Genomic DNA, 20393 nt, shown 5'->3' on the forward strand with positions numbered 1-20393 from the left:
AGGCTTAAAATAAAAAATATAATAAAATGATGAATTAAAGTTATACTCAATTTTGATGTTATTGATAAATGTGATGACGATTGCACGCAAGTTTACCTTGCCTTTAAAATTGCATCCTCTATCTGAATCATGAAAGAAAAAAATGTGGGTTTAGTGTCCCTTAATGAACTGCACTACTGAAGCACAGGCTGCCATACTAGTCGGGTTTAAGGTGTCCTTACGAAAACAAATGAGACTTAGTACATATGTGTTTAAAAAGATGCAGTTACATTTTGTGCTATAAGTGCGAAGGCTGCCATATAAGTCATTAGTCACATCACATTACTGACCCCCAGCATTGTGCAAAGCCTCACAGGTGGTGACACCCGCAGGACCTCTTGTGCTTACCCACTGTAACTAGTGGGCAACAGTTAAGTGATTAAGGTAAGAGATGCGCAAGGGGACCTGTTGCCAGGACTTTAAACTAGGGCTGAGTGTCCTCTGTGCATCGCCTGAACAGAAATAAGCACTAAACAAGCACATAAAGGTTCAAAGAAAAAACCAATGGCACTACTCACAGTATATAGAAACCTTAGTATCCCACAATTATGAGTTGTACTCTGTATAATAAGTTGTTGTTGCTGTGTATTAGGTAGTTGCTTGCAGAAAATTTAAAAGAGAGGTGACAGGACCTACTCCTACTCTAGGGTTTATAAAGAAATCATACAGCTAATTTAGCAAGTAAGAGTAAATCACTATCAGATTACTAATATGGAAAAAAAGTGGGGTTTAACTAAAACTTCACTTTTATCAAGTTATACAAATAAAATAGGATTATCTGCCATGACCAATGGCTGCAGTAACCATAGTAACAGCATCAACAAGAGACCTCTACATAATGCATCTAATTCAATGTACTGGGGATCTCTATAGCCTCTGAGCTCACTATTGCCTCACTTTAAACATGTGCACAACTCTCCAGCTTCTCTTAGAGGAGTTATAGTCTGGGCTACCACTGCACACAAGTAATGTCTTATACCTGTCATTTATAATGCAAACTGAATACACAGCAGCAAGTGTAAGATGAAATCACTTGATTTTAATTAAAGGTTAAAAACGATTATGTTTCACAGCCTTTATATGTGCTGGTTGTTCCATCGCTCTGAATAAAACATATACATCTATTTTATATAAGTATACAACTCACATCCACAGCTGATTGCTTAATACTAATTATCATGATAACAGTATAACAATATCATATGCATTAATGTCTTACTATCGTATAGTCGTATAATCATTATGTAAATATAAATAAATCTTTACCTACTATGAGGATGGAGATGGATTAATTTTCAATAAGTTACTCAAAATTGGCTCTGATCACCATTTTATGATCACATGAGTTTCTCAACCAATCAGAAACCCCGATGTAATATTTTCACGTGACCAGAAGAAGCAACAGCTCCGAAGCTGACTTCACCATGTTAAAGAAGGGCACAACACAGGTCAATAATAAATATATGTTATACGATGCGAGACATCTCTCATGACTAAAATCAACTAAACATAATTTAAACTAATCTGCCTGGAAACATGAAATTATTTCAAATCACTTATCCTATAAAACTTTAATTGACTCAAATCGTATATAGCGTTAATAATGTGCAAATGTAATCCAATGTAATGAATATAATAAAACAGCTAAAGGAAATATATAAACATAATCTTATTTACAAAAATAATCTTTAGAAATCTACAAATGTCTAAATGTGATATATCTCTATAATTAGTGGGATAGAGAGTACAATACATACTAGTGATAATGTGTAGGTGCTTCATGTTTTACAATTCCAAAAAAATCTACTTTATAACTAGTAAATAAATGCAATACATAATGTAGTTTATATATTATTTATTTCTATTAGATGATAGACAGATAGATAGATGATAGATAGATAGATAGATAGATAGATAGATAGATAGATAGATGATAGATAGATAGATATATAGATAGATAGATGATAGATAGATAGATAGATAGATAGATAGATAGATAGATAGATGATATAGATAGATAGATAGATAGATAGATAGATAGATAGATAGATAGATAGATAGATAGATAGATAGATAGATAGATATAGATAGATGATAGATAGATAGATAGATAGATAGATAGATAGATAGATAGATAGATAGATAGATAGATATAGATAGATGATAGACAGACAGATAATAGAAAGATAGATATGTATATAAATCTATATTAAAGTAAAAAGTGCAATTTTATTATTTAATCTCCTGAATTCTACTACTATAACAATAACTCATTTTTAATTATTTTGAAAAGCCTGTTACTGGATTTAGATCATAGAGACCCAAGCAAATTAGGGGTCTCTAGAACTAACAATGAATTATAACTTCATTTTCTAATAGCTATCATAATTTGGGTCTTAGAGCAGTGGACTTTTAAGAAGACTTTTATATGCCAGATACATTTCTCTCTATATTCTTCTAGCAGAGGTCTATATTATTTCTTTATGTGTAGTAATTTTACTTAAGAGTATAAATTACTTTTTGCTTCTATTAAAAAAAAATTGCTAAAATATGTGTTTTAACTGTTGCCCTATTATTTGCCCTTCTTTAATATGGCGGAGTTAGTGTCAGGACTACTGCTTCTTCTGGTCACATGAAAACTTACATCAGTGTTTCTGATTGGTTGAGCTACTCATGTGATTATAAGTTGTTGTTCAGAGCCATTTTTGACTAAGTTCATGAAATTCAGTCCACCTCTATCCTCATACTAGGTAAAGATATGTTTCTGTTTATATAATCAATATTCTTCTAATAAGAAAATAATAAGTTAATTCATGTATTATTGTTATACTATTATTATGGCAATTAGTTTTGTGAAATCAGCTGTGTATGTGACCCAGAGCATTTGATTGGTTGTACACTTATATAAAACAGATTAATGTGTGTATTGGTTTTATTCAGACCTGATGAAACAGCCAGTGCATATATAGCCTGAAAAACATGTTGGTTTTAAACCTTTTATTTAAAAGCCCAACATTGTCATGATTCAAATAGACTACAATTTTAAACAACTTTCCAAATTACTTCTATTAACTAATTTGCTAGGTTTTCTTGGTATCCTTTGTTGAAATACATACTAAGGTAGGTTCATGAGCTGGGAACTAACTGCTGATTGGTGGCTGCACATGTATGCTTCTTGTTATTATCTTACTGATGTGATCAGCTAACTCCCACTAGTGCATTGCTGCTCATTCAACAATGGATACCAAGAGAATGAAGCAAAATTGAAAATAGAAGTAAATTGGAAAGTTGTTTTAAAATCTATACTCTTTTTGAACCATGAAAGAACAAAATTTGGCTTTCATATCCCTTTAACCCCTTAAGGACCACAGCACTTTTTCATTTTCTGTCCGTTTGGGACCAAGGCTATTTTTACATTTTTTGCGGTGTTTGTGTTTAGCTGTAATTTTCCTCTTACTCATTTACTGTACCCATACATATTATATACCGTTTTTCTCGCCATTAAATGGACTTTCTAAAGATACCATTATTTTCATCATATCTTATAATTTACTATAAAAAAATTATAAAATATGAGGAAAAAATGGAAAAAAACACACTTTTTCTAACTTTGACCCCCAAAATCTGTTACACATCTACAATCACCAAAAAACACCCATGCTAAATAGTTTCTAAATTTTGTCCTGTGTTTATAAATACCCAATGGTTACATGTTCTTTGCTTTTTTTTTTTTTGCAAGTTATAGGGCCATAAATACAAGTAGCACTTTGCTATTTCCAAACCACTTTTTTTTCAAGATTAGCGCTAGTTACATTGGAACCCTGATATCTGTCAGAAATCCCTGAATATCCCTTGACATGTATATATTTTTTTTTAGTAGACAACCCAAAGTATTGATCTAGGCCAATTTTGGAATATTTCATGCCACCATTTCACCGCCAAATGCGATCAAATAAAAAAAAACATTCACTTTTTCACAATTTTTTCACAATCTTTAGGTTTCTCACTGAAATTATTTACAAACAGCTTGTGCAATTATGGCACAAGTGGTTGTAAATGGTTCTCTGGGATCCTCTTTGTTCAGAAATAGCAGACATATATGCCTTTGGCATTGCTTTTTGGTAATTAGAAGGCCACTAAATGCCGCTGCGCACCACACATGTATTATGCCCAGCAGTGAAGGCGTCAATTAGGGAGCTTGTAGGGTTAATTTTAGCTTTAGTGTAGTAGACAACCTAAAGTATTGATCTAGGCCCATTTTGGTATATGTCATGCCACCATTTCACCGCCAAATGCGATCAAATAAAAAAAAACGTAAAATGTTTCACAATTTTAGGTTTCTCACTGAAATTATTTACAAACAGCTTGTTCAATTATGGCACAAATGGTTGTAAAAGCTTATCTGGGATCCCCTTTGTTCAGAAATAGCAGACATATATGGCTTTGGTGTTGCTATTTGGTAATTAGAAGCCCGCTACATGCCGCTGCGCACCACACTTGTATTGTGCCCAGCAGTGGCTGGGTTAATTAGGTAGCTTGTAGGGTTAATTTTAGCTTTAGTGTAGAGATCAGCCTCCCACCTGACACATCTCACCCCCTGAACTCTGCTTGACCCCCCTAAAATAGCTCTCCCCCCCCACACACACACACTTTACAATTGTCACCGCCATTTTAAGTACTGGCAGAAAGTCTGCCAGTACTAAAATAAAAAGCTTTTTTTTTTTTTTTTTTTATTGATTCTGCAGTATTGGATCCCCTCTTAGCCCCCAACCTCCCTGATCCCCCACATACAGGTCTCTAACCCTCCCCTCTCTAGCTATTTGCTGCCATCTTGGGTACTGGCAGTTGTTTGCCAGTACCCAGTTTGCCCCTAAAAACTGTGTATTTTAATTACTTATTTTTATAAAACATATTTTCTGTAGTGTAGATGCCCCCCCCCTCGATATTCTACCTCCCTCCCCCTCCCAGATCTCTTTCCTAACCCCAGGTGAGCCCCACCATCGTTAAATTCATTTTTTTTTTTAATGAAAAATCTTGCACGCGCCCCCGCTCGTCCCCCCTCGCCGCTTCCGCCACCGACAGGAAACATTATCGGGAGGTGATCGGACATGAGGGACATTGAAGGGTTTCTCACCGGCCTCACAACTGATGCTCCCACCCACCAACGCTTGGCGACATCAATGCACGATGCAGAGAGGGCCACAGAGTTGCTCTCTCTGCATCGGACTACTAAAAATTGTTATTGCAGGATGCCTCAATATCGAGGCATCACTGCAATAACAGGAAAGCGGCTGGAAGTGATCAGGATCACTTCCACCGCTTTCAAAGACCGACGTACGGGTATGTCCTTGGTCGTTAACTGCATTTTTTTGCAGGACATACCCCATACGTCGTTGGTTGTTAAGGGGTTAAAGGGACACTGAACCCAATTTTTTTTCTTTCATGATTCAGATAGAGCCTGCAATTTTAAGCAACTTTCTCATTTGCTCCTATTATCAAATTTTCTTCATTCTCTTGGTATTTTTATTTGAAATGCAAGAATGTAAGTTTAGATGCTGGCCCATTTTTGATCAACAACCTGGGTTGCTCTTGCTGATTGGTGGATAAATTCATCCACCAATAAACAAGTGCTGTCCAGGGTTTGGACTTTCTTATTCAAATAAAGATAGCGAGAGAACGAAAAAAAATTGATAACAGGAGTAAATTAGAAAGTTGCTTAAAATTGCATGCTCTATCTGAATCACGAAATAAAAAAATTGGGTTCAGTGTCCCTTTTAACCTCACATTTGCATACACTTCTGCTGCCTGTATCTGATCCGTACTATTTTATCAATTGTCGTATGTGACAAACACTTTTGTGTTCCAGTAGCTTTGAATAATGCTCTTTTTATAGCATTAACAGCTTTAACTGAAACTTCTCTGTTTTAGTAAAGCTGAAAAAGCGTAATAATGTTTTCCAATAAGATACGGGTAGAAAACTCTTTATCCAAACTACTGGGACCGGAAAAGGTTTTGATGTCGGAATAGATTGGATTTTGGAATATTTGCTCTTTAAAATAGGATGGTTGGGAGATGACATTGAACCATTTGTAAACAACAATATCTTATGCCATTTAGGCAATATTTAAAGGGATAGTCTAGTCAATATCAAACTTTTATTATTCGGTTAGAGCAGCAATTTTATGCAACTTTCTAATTTACTCCTATTATCAGTTTTTCTTTGTTCTCTTGGTATCTTTATTTGAAAAAGCAAGAATGTAAATATAGGAGCCGGCCCATTTTTGGTTCAGCACAAGGGTAGCACTTTCTGATTTGTGTTTAAATGTAGCCACCAATCAGCAAGCACTACCCAGGTGCTGAACCAAAAATGGGTAGGCTCCTAAGCTTACATTCAAATAAAGATACCAAGAGAATGAAAAAAATGATAAAAGGAGTAAATTAGAAAGTTGCTTAAAATTGCTGCTCTATCTGAATCATGAAATTTTAATTTTGACTAGTCTATTCCTTTAAATTTCCTAATACAGCTTATATGTGTAACTAACGGTAGTTTTTTATCATTTTTAATACTTTTGTGACTTACAGACAGGGAAAGTAGTCATTTTTTATTAGGTTAAAGGGATACTGAACCCACATTTTTTCTTCTGTGATTCAGATAGAGCAGCAATTTTAAACAACTTTCTAATTTACTCCTATTATCAATTTTTCTTCGTTCTCTTGCTATCTTTGTTTGAAAAAGAAGGCATCTAAGCTATTTTTTTGGTTCAGGACCATGGAAAGCACTTGTTTATTGGTAGGTGAATTTACCCACCAATCAGCAAGAACAACACAGTGTGTTCACCAAAAATGGGCCGGCATCTAAACTTACATTCTTCCATTTCAAATAAAGATACCAAGAGAATGAAAATAATTTGATAATAGGAGTAAATTAGAAAGATACTTAAAATTGCCTGCTCTATCTGGATCACAATAGAAAAAAAATGGGTTCAGTGTCCCTTTAATTTAAAAAAAAAATATTAGTTCAAAAGTTTGGATTTTAGAATGTTTGGATTTTGTAATTCCGCATTTGGGAGTTTGTACCTGTAATTGTCAGCTGGAAGGCTATAAATGTCCCAACATGTTGGATTCAGCACCTGTGATAGTTTATCATCATATGACTAATTAGTGGTAGTGCATGATTGTGGCACCCTTTCTGTTTTTGTATTCATTTTCTAAATGTCAAGATCTATCAAGTATCACACGGAGTGCAAGAAGCTACTCACTATATTGCATCTGGGTTTGGCACTGTGTTGTAAAGTTATTGTGCAAAGTATTGTTACTTCGTTCACCGTTGCACTATATTGTCTTGTCTGTGCTTTCTACTTCTGGTCTATCTTTGATTTTATTACAAGACAGGAAGCTTCATATTTTGCTTAAAGGGACAGTCTACACAAGAATTTGTATTGTTTTAAAAGATAGATAATCCCTTTAATACATATTCCCTAGTTTTGCATAACCAACACAGTTATATTCGTATACTTTTTACCTCTGTGATTACCTCTAGTGGTAAAAAACTGTCAAAATGCATTCAGATAAGAGGCAGCCTTCAAGGTCTAAAAATTAGCATATGAACCTCCTAGGTTTAGATTTCAACTAAGAATACCAAGAGAACAAAGCAAAATTAGTGATAAAAGTAAATTGGAAAGTTGTTTAAAATGACATGCCCTATCTGAATCCTGAAAGTTTATTTTGGACTAGACTGTCCCTTTTAAGTTTCTTTACTTCTCTACTCACCCGCAAAGTAACAAGATTAAGCCAATCATAAAACAGCATAGAATATAAACAGTAAATCCCTCAACTTTCTTTTCTGCTCACACAGCAGTAGGGCTGCAACTAACGATTATTTTCATAATCGATTAGTTGGTCGAATATTTTTCCAATTTTTTTTTTAAAACACCCATTAAAAAAAACCACACACAATAACAATATACCATTTGTAAAAAAAAGAAATGAATGAACAAACCGAGTATTACAAACAAACTGCCTTACTGCAGAAATACAAATAGTTAAACTAAACTTTACCTTATAGTTCACTATACAACTGTACACAGCACTTAAACTGTTTAAATTACACAACTTACACATTTTTTAAAAAGCAGAGCAAAAAACAAACAAACAGACATTCTGAAAAGAGGTGGACTATCACTTTTCCAGAAACGTTGCATTGGAATGTAAAAATGACAACATGTCCATGTGCTCAGGACTAAGGCTGGCTCTCTTTTTACAAGTTGTGTTGCCTGCTGCAGAGAAGAGTCGCTCTGATGGTGTGGAGGTACCTGGTATGCACAAGTAGGATTTTGCTAATGTTGCCAAGGCAGGATATTTTTCTTGGTTACCTTTTCACCAATTTTTCCTTCTTTGGCAAGGGGCTTCTCCACAAAATAAGCCTGGACTTCATTCCTTACTTGTATATTAATGTCCTCCTCATGTTGCCCTTCAATAGTCTCCTCTACATGCTGCCCCCAGACTCAAGGAGTGAGTCAAGTAGAGATGCTGCAGATGTTGAGGGCTCAGCAACTGTACTTGCAGGCAAAGTGGCTCTTCTGTTAAAAAATGCAATCATCTAAATATTGGGTCCAGGGCAAAGGCAAGAATTACAGCATTTGGGACCTGTTCAAAAAGGATCTCCTTTCATCTGGTTTGGAGCTGGTCTGCTGCAGTGGCTTGAAAGCTCTTCAGCGCATGTGATTCAAAAGAAGCACCCTCATTTGACAGCAACAGTCCCTTCACAGGCACGGAAGACAGAGTAACATATTCTTGGCCACTCATATATATGGTAGCACACTCAAATGGCTTGGGAGCAGTGGACTGTTCTTCAAGAATACTTCACTGCTCAGGTTTGAAGTCCAGATGGTGTTTGCCTATTTGAGTGACTAATGGATCTGATAGTTGCTGTTACCGGCCACCTTTGCTCAATGAGTCTCTCAACCATTTAGAAAGTGCTATTCCACCTTGTGCTAGCATCTTAAAGAAGCTTGTGCTCAGATGTTCCCATTTGCTTTTGCTTCTACTTCAACTTGCTGCTGGTGAGTTCACTTTTTTTTAAACGTTCAACTAGTCCTCTTGCAGCACTGACAGCTCTCTCAATTCCGAAATTCTTTAATGCAGCATTGAATCCGCTGCAAGGTGTGGCCAGTGCATAGGATACTGGTCCATCCATGCTTGTCTCCTAGAATGTTTGCAGCAGCTACAATATTAAAACCATTGTAATACACAATGGCAATTATTTTTTGTACTAGAATTTCAAATTTTGCAGCGACCTCCTCCAACCATTCTGCAATGTTTTTTGCTGTATGTCTGTCTTCCAAAGGCGTGATAGTGAGGCAGATAGAAGTCATCGTCCAGTCATCCCCAATGTAGTGGCATGTAATGCCAAGGTAAGCCTCAGTCGCTATGCTTGTCCGTATGTCCGCAGTAAGGGCAATTCTGCTTTCATTAGCGGCAGCGCTGACCCCCAAGGCATGACATGCAGTGATCGGAGATGTAATCGCAGAAAATGCAGCATGTCTGCAGAAAGAACAGGACACATGCAGGAACTGTTACTGCTTTAACTTTGCAGTGCTGCCCCACATCAGGCTGATCTCTTCAAACAGAGGTTTGCTCTGACTGCATTGTGTAAGTTTTCCTTAACACAGACCATCCACAGCAAAGTACTGTTTGAAGTGAACAGTCAAATATGCAGTAGAGCTGCATAGCAGTAGATTGTTGACTGGTTCTCAGATTTTATTCAAACCTGCCCCTAGCCTTTCCCAGTCTGCAAAGCTGTTTTTTTCTGAATGTAAGACATTCTTATGAGCAATGCATCTTTTTATTACTGCATTTCTATGTTAGGCTAAGAGAAAAGGAAATACATTTTTTCAAGAGACATTTTACAATTGATATGTTTGTCTGCAGCTAATTTGCAATCCAATATTCAACTGCTGTAATATATTATAAAACTTTTAAATTTGCTTTATTCTCCAGTTAACCAACACACTGCAATTGAACTGGTGCTTTAGTGTAAATGCCTAATTTAAAATTGAATTATATTTAAAAATAACCTGCAGAAAATGTTTCACTAAAAAAATCTCATCGCAGAAAGTGAAAAAAGTTCTGCCTCTGAGATTGCATCCTTTGCATTTTTAAGCGTCTTCTGGTACTTCCTCTCCACCAGTTTTGTGAAATGAGTTCTTTACAGAAGCGTATATCCAGGGTTTAGTACACTGACCATATTTTTAAATCCTTGGTCTTCAACCATGGACAGTGGCAGCATGTTAGTGACTAGCATTTTCAAAACAGAGTCTGTAGAGCACCAACAGATTCTGCAGCGGTAAACAAGATACGATTTATAGGGATCAAATGGGTAGAGGGCCCTGCCGAGAGTTGTAGTGTTGTAGTCGTCTCTGATGAAGGCAATCAAATAGCTGGTCTCATAGACTTACATTCTAAGGGTTCAAGGGGAAAGCAATGGAGTTAGGAATGTTTAATGTAGGTTGAGTCTTTAGGAAGTGCTTGAATCTTTATAAACTAGGGGAGAGTCTTGTGGAGCAAGGCAGAGCATTCCACAAGATGGGAGTAGTCTGGAGAAATATTGTAAACAGGAATGTGAGGAAGTAACGAGAGGAGGAGAGGAGGAGATTGTGAGCAGGGTGAAGGGGACGGGAGGGAGAGTATCTGGAGACAAGGTCTGAGATGTAGGGGGAGCAGTGTAGTTGAGGGCTTTGTATGTCAGAGTGAAAATGTTGTGTTTAATCCTGGAGGCAAGAGGAAGCCAGTGAAGAGATTGGCAGAGAGGTGCAGCAGATGAAGAGCGACGAGTAAGGAAGATGAGCCTGGCAGAGGCATTCATTATGGATTGTAAAGGAGCTAGGTGGCAGCTAGGGAGACTAGAGAGGATGAAGTTGCAGTAGTCGAGGCGAGAAAGGATGAGAGAGTGGATTAAAATCTTAGTTGTGTCTTGTGTAAGGATTTTAAAAATGTTTTAATATTTTTTTCAAGAGCTGTCTATTAGGATCACATGAGTATGGGGAGATAGCGGGCATCGGAAGGGTAGGGTACCGAGGTGAGGGACCGTATTAAGTAACTTGCTGGGACCCAAGGGGAGATAAACCATTAGCTCTGTTTTTTATGATCTAAACTCTAAAGCCAAGAGAAGCTTGGTTCAGTTTCAATGCAAAATTAATCATTGTAAATTAACATTAAACTTTCAGAGATGATGTCTGAATCATATACTGAAAATAATTTATTTTGTGCTATCTATTGTAAGTACATAATAGGAAGACCACGCTGGACACATTTAATCCTTCCATATACATGCCTATACCTAAAAATCCCTGCCTTAGGGTATCGACATGTATATGGAAGGAAGGATTATGTTTTAAATTCACCAGTGTGCAGAAGAAAAAAAAGGTTAGGTTATTGATGCCGAATTGTGGATGTCCAATAGATAACCATCTTGCAGCAAAGAACTATCGCACCGCTGACTTCTCTCTTCGCACACGTCTTCTCTCATCTCTTCCCCGTGATCTCTTACTCACTCGGCGCTGGGCACGCCTTCTCTAGCGTGGCTGCGTGCTGCAAGCAGTCCTACCAATCGACAGATCAACTAATCGATAATGAAAATAGTTGACAACTATTTTCATTATCGATTATTATCGACTTAGTTGATTAGTTGTTTCAGCCCTACACAGCAAATCAATACTTTGCTGTTTTATTATTAATTTGACAGACTATTATGTTTATTTCTGCTTTTTTGTCTTATTTTGTTGAATCTGTTATCTCTTACTTTTAATCCGTTTTCTGGACGTTTTTCATTTGTGATTCAGTGTTTATTGTGCTATTTTCTAATTTCCTGTAATTCCTATATATTTTTCTTATCTTTTTTTTCTTTCCTTGATTTATTGTCTGCTTCCGGAGATTTGCTTCATTGGTGTCAGTGGTATACAGCAGGGGTGTGGAAATCTTTAAAAAAACTACTTGTCCAAGGGACTAAAGCGGGAGCCCAATCTACTTGTCCTAATACTGTGACAAAGTACAAAGTAAACCTCTTACACAGACTAAAGGATGTGTTGCAAAGTGTACTGAACCCCCAAGCCAGTCTGCTCCATTACAGAACTAATATTGTGACAAAGTAAACCTCTTACACAGACTAAAGGATGTGTTGTAAAGTGTACTGAACCCCCAAGCCAGTCTGCTCCATTACAGAACTAATACTGTGACAAAGTAAACCTCTTACACAGACTAAAGGATGTGTTGTAAAGTGTACTGAACCCCCAAGCCAGTCTGCTCCATTACAGAACTAATACTGTGACAAAGTAAACCCTTCCCGGATAACCGCTTTTAAAGAGCAGTAAAGGTTGTGTACTCCCTGTGTGTGTACTGCACTTACTCGTTTGTTACAATATCAGTTGTTACAACTTCACCAGGGAATTTCTTTGAATCTGATACATAACATGGACGGGGCTCTGACCGGGGACATAGTTTGTCTGGGGACTGTCTCCTCAATCCGGGGACTGTCCCCTGAAATCAGGGACGTCTGGTCACCCTAAATTGTTAATTGTTGTCATTTCCGGTCAGTGTACTTTTCCTTTCTTCCTCTTATCGGTCAGCTGTTCACGGAGTGGCAGAGGTCTGGAGACACGCTTCTTTGTCACTGTGCAGGGTATTGGGCCTTATTGTTTGACTGACAAGGCTTTAGCCTTGAGTTTTCTTGGCACTATTTTGCAATAGATCGTTCACATTATTTTGGCGCACATTTAATATTGCCTCTTAGTTTAATTTCTGTGCCCTTTACTAATTTGCTTTATTGTCATATTTATCATTATGGCTGACTAAATTCCTGAGAATTTCCTTACTGCCATTCAGTCTATGATTGATGTATCTGTAGATGCTAAAATTGACAGAGCAGTTTATTCTGCTATCTCTGAGGCTGGGGAAGGACAAGGCCTTGGTTTTCAAACATCAGTAGTTGGTTATTTCGCTCCTCCAACACCTTGGCTTTGTGATCAATGCAGAGAAATCATCATTTTGAGTCAACACGGTTTTGGCTGCTCTTTCTCTGCCGCAGTCTGAGTTGGACACAATCAAACAGGAAATTTCTAAGGATTTGTTTGGTGCGCTTTTGGACTTTTGTCAGATTTAATTCATTAGATTTTTCCTGCTCTCTTATTTTACAGTCATGCAATGTTTCAAGAATGCTTTCCTCTTATTCCCAACTGGTTTTGTTGGATGAGGAAGTGAAGGCCAAAATGCACTGGTGGTTGTCCCACATAGAATCTTGAAAAGCAGGGCTTTGCTGGGGGCAGCACCAGATTTTGTGGCTGGGGAGCGGTTTGCGGTGAACAATCAATTGAAGTATATTCTGGGTCTGTCGAATCAGATCTGAGCAATTGGAGGATCTATTGTTCTATTTTGCTTCACCTGGACAGGATCTGAGGTCCCTTTCAAAGCGACCTGTTTGCATCCAGGAACAACTTCCAGGTGGAGATGTACTTCAGTTGGCTACCAGACCCTTTTAGTCTTGCTTCCTATGCCTTCTTACAGATCTGGCCTCCGATGGGCACTTTTGAATTCCCCCCTTTCTCCAAGATTCCTCAAATTCTGCCTCAGGTCTATCGTCAGGGAGTGGAATTGACCTTAATCACTCCTCTTTGGCTGTCTCAAGCCTGGTTTCCAGTTCTTCTGGAGCTGTCGGTCGATTTCCCGATTTATCTGCCTCTTTTTCCAGGGTTATCAGAAGATCTAGGGGGCAATTTCCACAATCTGGTCCTTAAGGGTGGTCTCGTTTTGGTAGCCTGGTGGATTTCCAGGGTCCCTGGTTGTTCGATGGCCTTTAGCAGATGGCAAGTGACCTACTTCAAGATGCCTGGGCCCCTGGCACCCACTCCTCTTATTTTTCAGCCTAGTCAGGATGGTTACATTGGTGCACGAAACGGGAGATGGATCCCTTCACAGCTGTTGTAGCTGTTATTAATGATCTTTTTGATCTTTTTATTTTATGGGAAAATCATATCAGACCATTAATGTGCATTGTTCCTATATTGCTGTGGCCCATGTTCCTGTTCAGGGTCATTTTGTTGACCAATATTCCTTGATCTGTCATCTCTTGAGAGGCATTAAACTTCAGCAGCCTCCTGGTCCTCGATACTCTAGTCTATGGGACGTTTCTTTGGTCCTTTACTTCCTGAAATATTGGCCAGCTAATCCTCATCTCTCTTTGAAGAAACATTTGTTTTTGAAGTACCTTGTGTCCTTTTCTGCAAGTTTCTTATGTGCGTGCTTTGGAATTGACTTCCCTTTGCCAGATGGCATATCTTTTGTGGTTTATAGGCGCACTAAGACATATTTATCTTTCATGTCTTATCCGCATTTTTCTGCTGAATTGCAATTGTGTGTGGTTTCTTGTTTGCAAGCTTATTTGGACCGCACTGCTTCCTGGTATCCTTCTGGGGCGTCTCAACTTTTGATTTAGTTTGTACAACCTTTTCAACCAGTTTCTTCTCCAACTCTGGACATTGGATTTTAAGTTGTCTGGAGTGCCTGCTTCTTTCGATGCGCATTCTGTTAGAGGAGCTGCTGCCTGGACTGGTGGGTCTCTTCAAGAGATCGTGGATGCCGCTGATTGGGCTTTGGATTCTGTTTTTTGTGCTTTCTATTTTAAACCTGTGTCTCATGTGTTTTATTTTATTTTATTTTTCTCATTAAAAAAGCAAGATATAAAGCCTCCTCTAAAATGGAGATTATTCTAGTTTAAAGTAAAGGTCTATTTTGACGAATTAGTGCCCGGTTTTTAATAATCCTATTAAAAACAAGGGCACTTTAATTAATCAAAATTGACATTTCAAGCTTTTTCTTTAAAAACGTACCTTTTAATCCTGAGAGCCGCTGCAGCGCTTCCTCCGCCCGTCGCAAGCCTTCTTCGCGGGTCCAAAATAACGAATCCGGCTTCATCCAATCACGGCGTTCCCTCAGGCCATGATCCCCCAAAAGGGAAAAGCCGTGATTGGAGGAAGCCGAATTCGTCATTTCTGACGTAAGCAGAAGCTTCCGACGGCCGGGGGAATCGATGGAGCAGCTTTCAGGATTAAAAGGTAAGTTTTTGAAGAAAACGCTTGAAATGTCAATTTTTAGCAGTTAAAGTGCCCTTGTTTTTAATAGGATTATTAAAATCTGGACACTAATTCGTCAAAATTGACCTTTACTTTAAGTGACTGAATAATCAAGATTTTATTAATGATGGGAGGCGAATATGTTGCCTCCCTTCTCCTTCACTTATCTGTGAGTGACTTGATGTATACTGATAATGTGAAACATACAAAAGAAAAAATCAGTTTTTTGTTTCATTTGTATATATTTTCTCGTTTTACTGTTCTGTTTCCTTGTTTTATAAGTTTCATTGAGGTTTCATGTTTTTCTTACGTGGAGATTAGTTTTTTCTTTTCAGCTTGAGTCGTTATTCCTACTTTCTGTTTCTGGATGGATCATCCTGTTGATGCTTCTGTGCACTGTTCTTCGTGTGTGGTTCAAGTTCTAAAGTTTAAATTCCCATGTAGAAGACTGCTGCTGGGATCATCTGGTGTTCCTGCAAAGAAACAGGAGGAGCTTACTGTTATAGGGTCTTGTATAACCTATGCTGTTTTATGATTGGTTTACTTTTGTTACTTTGGAACTTTACTGCTGTGTTGAGGAGCAACGGAAGTTAAGCAAAATGTCCGCCTACGGTTTTTGATAAAATCCTGATTATTCGGTCATTGAAGCTAGAATAATATCCATTTGGATGCTCTCTAAGCTCTAACATGGTTATTCACACAAACATCAAGTTGTCTCTGTTATTTCTCTATTGGAACAGTGTCAGAAGTAGCTACACTCGTATGGAACACAGCAGTTTTAAAGCTGTATGGATTTGGAAGTAGCTGTAAAATACAATTATATCTGCACTTTGCAAAGTTGCTGCATAGTAATTCAGCAGAGACTACTACCATTTTGTTGCATTGTGGTTGCTCTGAATAACTGTCCACCACCTGAAGGGATGAAGATGAGTAGATATTAGAGCATTCATTAAAACAATGGCAGAGCATGTTTATAAACTTAATCTCACTGCGGACCACCAGCAATGTCACCATCATTTTAGATGCATTGGAAGCTTACTTTGAGCCAGCCTGAAACATACATTTATTTATAAAAACGAGGAAGTGGAATTAATAGTCAGCTTTGTTATGCGTGAAAGAAACAGGAGCTTGTATCTCTTATTAGTTCATCCAGCAGAGTGCAATATTCACAGCTGTTATTGGCAAAGTGAGAGCAAACAGCGGTGTTGCCACAGAAAATGGGACTTAACTGATTACAGCTGTGAAATTTGCTGTACAGCAGAACTCACTGACAAATTGATGAAACCTATGGATCAGAACAGACAGCAGATTGACAATGCAGCAGCCAAAAGTCCAAGCCAACCAAGTCAGCAAACCACAACAACAGGACCACTAGCAGCTAAATCTACAGTGTGTAAGTACTAACTCACAACACAAGTAAAAGAGCTTTGTGGAACTCACTAGAAGACATGCAAGTCTTGTGGTAGAGCAAATGATTTTGCTAGAGTATGCATGACAAGTAAGATGAGATAATCAAAAAAGAAACTGCTCACCTTGGCGTTCACTTCTTCAGATGAGGAAGATCCACACATTCCAGAAGTGATTTACAACAGTTAATCATTGGGGCTGTATGGTCCCTAATTGTGCCAGCTTGAAAGACAAAATAAAATTAGCATCTTAACACCACTATTGCCATGTGACATTGAATCTCTGAGCTATTCCAGACAAATTGTACTGTACGTTACACACACGTGGGCTATAAATTATGGAAGTCAGTCATTATTGTCTGGCTCAGCTTGTGAGCATCTAGGGCTGATTCACTTCTCCAACTTTGCCGAGCACTATAAGATTGACCATATTTTTTAAGGAAGCCTTAATCACTTAAAGGGACACTGAATCCAAATTTTTCTTTTGTGATTCAGATAGAGCATGCAATTTTAAGCAACTTTCTAATTTACTCCTATTATCAATTTTTATTCCTTCTCTAAGCTTTTTTTTTGGTTCAGACTCTGGACAGCCCTTTTTTATTGGTGGATAAATGTATCCACCAATCGGCAGGAACAACCCAGGTTGTTCACCAAAAATGGTCCGGCATCTAAACTTGCATTCTTACATTTCAAATAAAGATACCAAGAGAATGAAGAAAATTTGATAATAGGAATAAATTAGAAAGTTGCTTAAAATGTCATGCTCTATCTGAATCACGAAAGAAAAAAAATTGGGTTCAGTGTCCCTTTAAACAAAATAGAAATATACGTCATGTGGGACTTTGCCTATTGTACTGTATGACGTATATATACATCCGAGCTGCAGGAAGCTCCAGCAGTCTAGGCTGTAAAGTTACAGCCAAGAGCTAGAGTTCCCAGCTCCAGGCATCTGCCAGTATGTGAATCATGCACCAGTTCCATGCCAGATCGTTACAGAAAATATGTATTGTATAGGTACTGGCAGATAGCTGCCAGTACCAAAGATGGCCACAATTAGTGGGAGGGGGAGGGTTAGAGAGCTATTTGGGGGGGATCAGGTAGGTGGGAGTTTTGAGGAGGGTCACTACATTGCAGTAAAAAAAAAACAATTATACTGTATACATTACAGCTAAAATTAACCTTACAAGCTACATGATTAAACCCTTCACGGATGGGAATAATAGAAGTGTGGAGCTGCAATTAGCGGCATTCTAGTTATCAAAAACTAATGGCCATTTGTGCTATTTCTGAACAAAAGGGATACTAGAGAAGCTTTTACAACCATTTGTGTCATGAATGCACAAGCAGTATGTAAATAATTTCCGTGAGAAACCCAAAGTTTGTGAAAAAGTTAACAATTTTTTTTATGTAATTGCAGTGAAATGGTGGCATAAAATATACCAAAATGGAACAGTCATTTTTTTGTTTGCGGCCACCAAATTGGCGATAGCGAGAGCCTGGACACAGAAAGACCCTCCCCAGATACAAACAGAATTGTCACCAGAGGGGTCTGTCGAGGGGGAAGTTATGCCGACTAACTCTCCCCACGTGTCGGACCCTTCGCCTCCCGCTCAAGGGACGCACGCTAATATGGCGCCAAGTACATCAGGGACGCCCATAGCGATTACTTTGCAGGACATGGCTGCAATCATGAATAATACCCTGTCAGAGGTATTATCCAGATTGCCTGAATTGAGAGGCAAGCGCGATAGCTCTGGGGTTAGATGAGATACAGAGCGCGTAGATGCTGTAAGAGCCATGTCTGATACTGCGTCACAATATGCAGAACCTGAGGACGGAGAGCTTCAGTCTGTGGGTGACGTCTCTGATTCGGGGAGACCTGATTCAGAGATTTCTAATTTTAAATTTAAGCTTGAGAACCTCCGTGTATTGCTTGGGGAGGTATTAGCTGCTCTGAATGACTGTGACACAATTGCAGTGCCAGAGAAATTGTGTAGGCTGGATAAATACTATTCTTATATGGACAACTGTAAAAAACAGAAACAAAAGCGCCTCCTATAGGTTATCTGTGACACCCAGTCACAGAGTTTCCAGTTTGTAGTGGATAAATACTATGCAGTGCCGGTGAGTACTGATGTTTTTCCAATACCTAAAAGGCTTACAGAAATTATTAGTAAGGAGTGGGATAGGTCCGGTGTGCCCTTTTCCCCACCTCCTATATTTAGAAAAATGTTTCCAATAGATGCCACTACACGGGACTTATGGCAGACTGTCCCTAAGGTGGAGGGAGCAGTTTCTACTTTAGCAAAGCGTACCACTATCCCGGTTGAGGACAGTTGTGCTTTTTCAGATCCAATGGATAAAAAATTAGAGGGTTACCTTAAAAAAAAGTTTATTCAACAAGGTTTTATTTTACAGCCCCTTGCATGCATTGCGCCTGTCACTGCTGCGGCGGCATTCTGGTTTGAGGCCCTGGAAGAGGCCATCCATACAGCTCCATTGACTGAAATTGTTGACAAGCTTAGAACTCTTAAGCTAGCTAACTCATTTGTTTCTGATGCCATTGTTCATTTGACTAAACTAACGGCTAAGAATTCCGGATTCGCCATCCAGGCGCGTAGGGCGCTATGGCTCAAATCCTGGTCAGCTGATGTGACTTCAAAGTCTAAATTACTCAACCTTCCTTTCAAGGGGCAGACCTTATTCGGGCCTGGTTTGAAAGAAATTATTGCTGACATTACTGGAGGTAAGGGTCATACCCTTCCTCAGGACAGGGCCAAATCAAAGGCCAAACAGTCTAATTTTCGTGCCTTTCGAAATTCCAAGGCAGGTGCAGCATCAACTTCCTCCGCTTCAAGACAAGAGGGAACTTTTGCTCAATCTAAGCAGGCCTGGAAACCTAACCAGTCCTGGAACAAAGGCAAGCAGGCCAGAAAGCCTGCTGCTGCCTCTAAGACAGCATGAAGGAACGGCCCCCTATCCGGCGACGGATCTAGTAGGGGACAGACTTTTTCTCTTCGCCCAGGCGTGGGCAAGAGATGTTCAGGATCCCTGGGCGTTGGAGATCATATCTCAGGGATATCTTCTGGACTTCAAAGCTTCCCCTCCACAAGGGAGATTTCATCTTTCAAGGCTATCTGCAAATCAGATAAAGAAAGAGGCATTCCTACGCTGTGTGCAAGACCTCCTAGTAATGGGAGTGATCCATCCAGTTCCGCGGACGGAACAAGGACAGGGTTTTTATTCAAATCTGTTTGTGGTTCCCAAAAAAGAGGGAACCTTCAGACCAATTTTGGATCTAAAGATCTTAAACAAATTCCTCAGAGTTCCATCTTTCAAAATGGAAACTATTCGGACCATCCTACCCATGATCCAAGAGGGTCAGTACATGACCACAGTGGACTTAAAGGATGCCTACCTTCACATACCGATTCACAAAGATCATCATCGGTTCCTAAGGTTTGCCTTTCTAGACAGGCATTACCAATTTCTAGCTCTTCCCTTTGGGTTGGCTACAGCCCCGAGAATCTTTACGAAGGTTCTGGGCTCACTTCTGGCGGTTCTAAGACCGCGAGGCATAGCGGTGGCTCCGTATCTAGACGACATCCTGATACATGCGTCAAGCTTTCAAATTGCCAAGTCTCATACAGAGATAGTTCTGGCATTTCTGAGATTGCACGGGTGGAAAGTGAACGAGGAAAAGAGTTCTCTATCCCCACTCACAAGAGTCTCCTTCTTAGGGACTCTTATAGATTCTGTAGAGATGAAAATTCACCTGACGGAGTCCAGGTTATCAAAGCTTCTAAATGCTTGCCGTATTCTTCAT

The 20393-nt window shown here is 38.8% G+C and overlaps 2 protein-coding genes across 4 annotated transcripts in view; one reads left to right on the forward strand and one right to left on the reverse strand.

The window, feature by feature from the left end:
• BABAM2 (BRISC and BRCA1 A complex member 2) overlaps positions 1-1398 on the reverse strand; it is an 896806-nt gene extending 895408 nt beyond the window's left edge. The window contains exon 1 of one of the 2 annotated variants that reach the window (XM_053712651.1): positions 1306-1398. The gene's annotated coding sequence lies outside the window, so the exon portion shown is untranslated. The remainder of the gene's footprint in view (positions 1-1305) is intronic. The other variant, XM_053712652.1, reaches the window with a different exon arrangement.
• Positions 1399-2709: 1311 nt separating this feature from the next.
• Positions 2710-20393, forward strand: part of RBKS (ribokinase) — a 463219-nt gene continuing 445535 nt past the window's right edge. The window contains exon 1 of one of the 2 annotated variants that reach the window (XM_053712653.1): positions 2710-2789. The gene's annotated coding sequence lies outside the window, so the exon portion shown is untranslated. The remainder of the gene's footprint in view (positions 2790-20393) is intronic. The other variant, XM_053712654.1, reaches the window with a different exon arrangement.

The sequence above is a fragment of the Bombina bombina genome, chromosome 4 (assembly GCF_027579735.1).
Source record: "Bombina bombina isolate aBomBom1 chromosome 4, aBomBom1.pri, whole genome shotgun sequence".
Taxonomy (NCBI): Eukaryota; Metazoa; Chordata; class Amphibia; order Anura; family Bombinatoridae; genus Bombina; species Bombina bombina.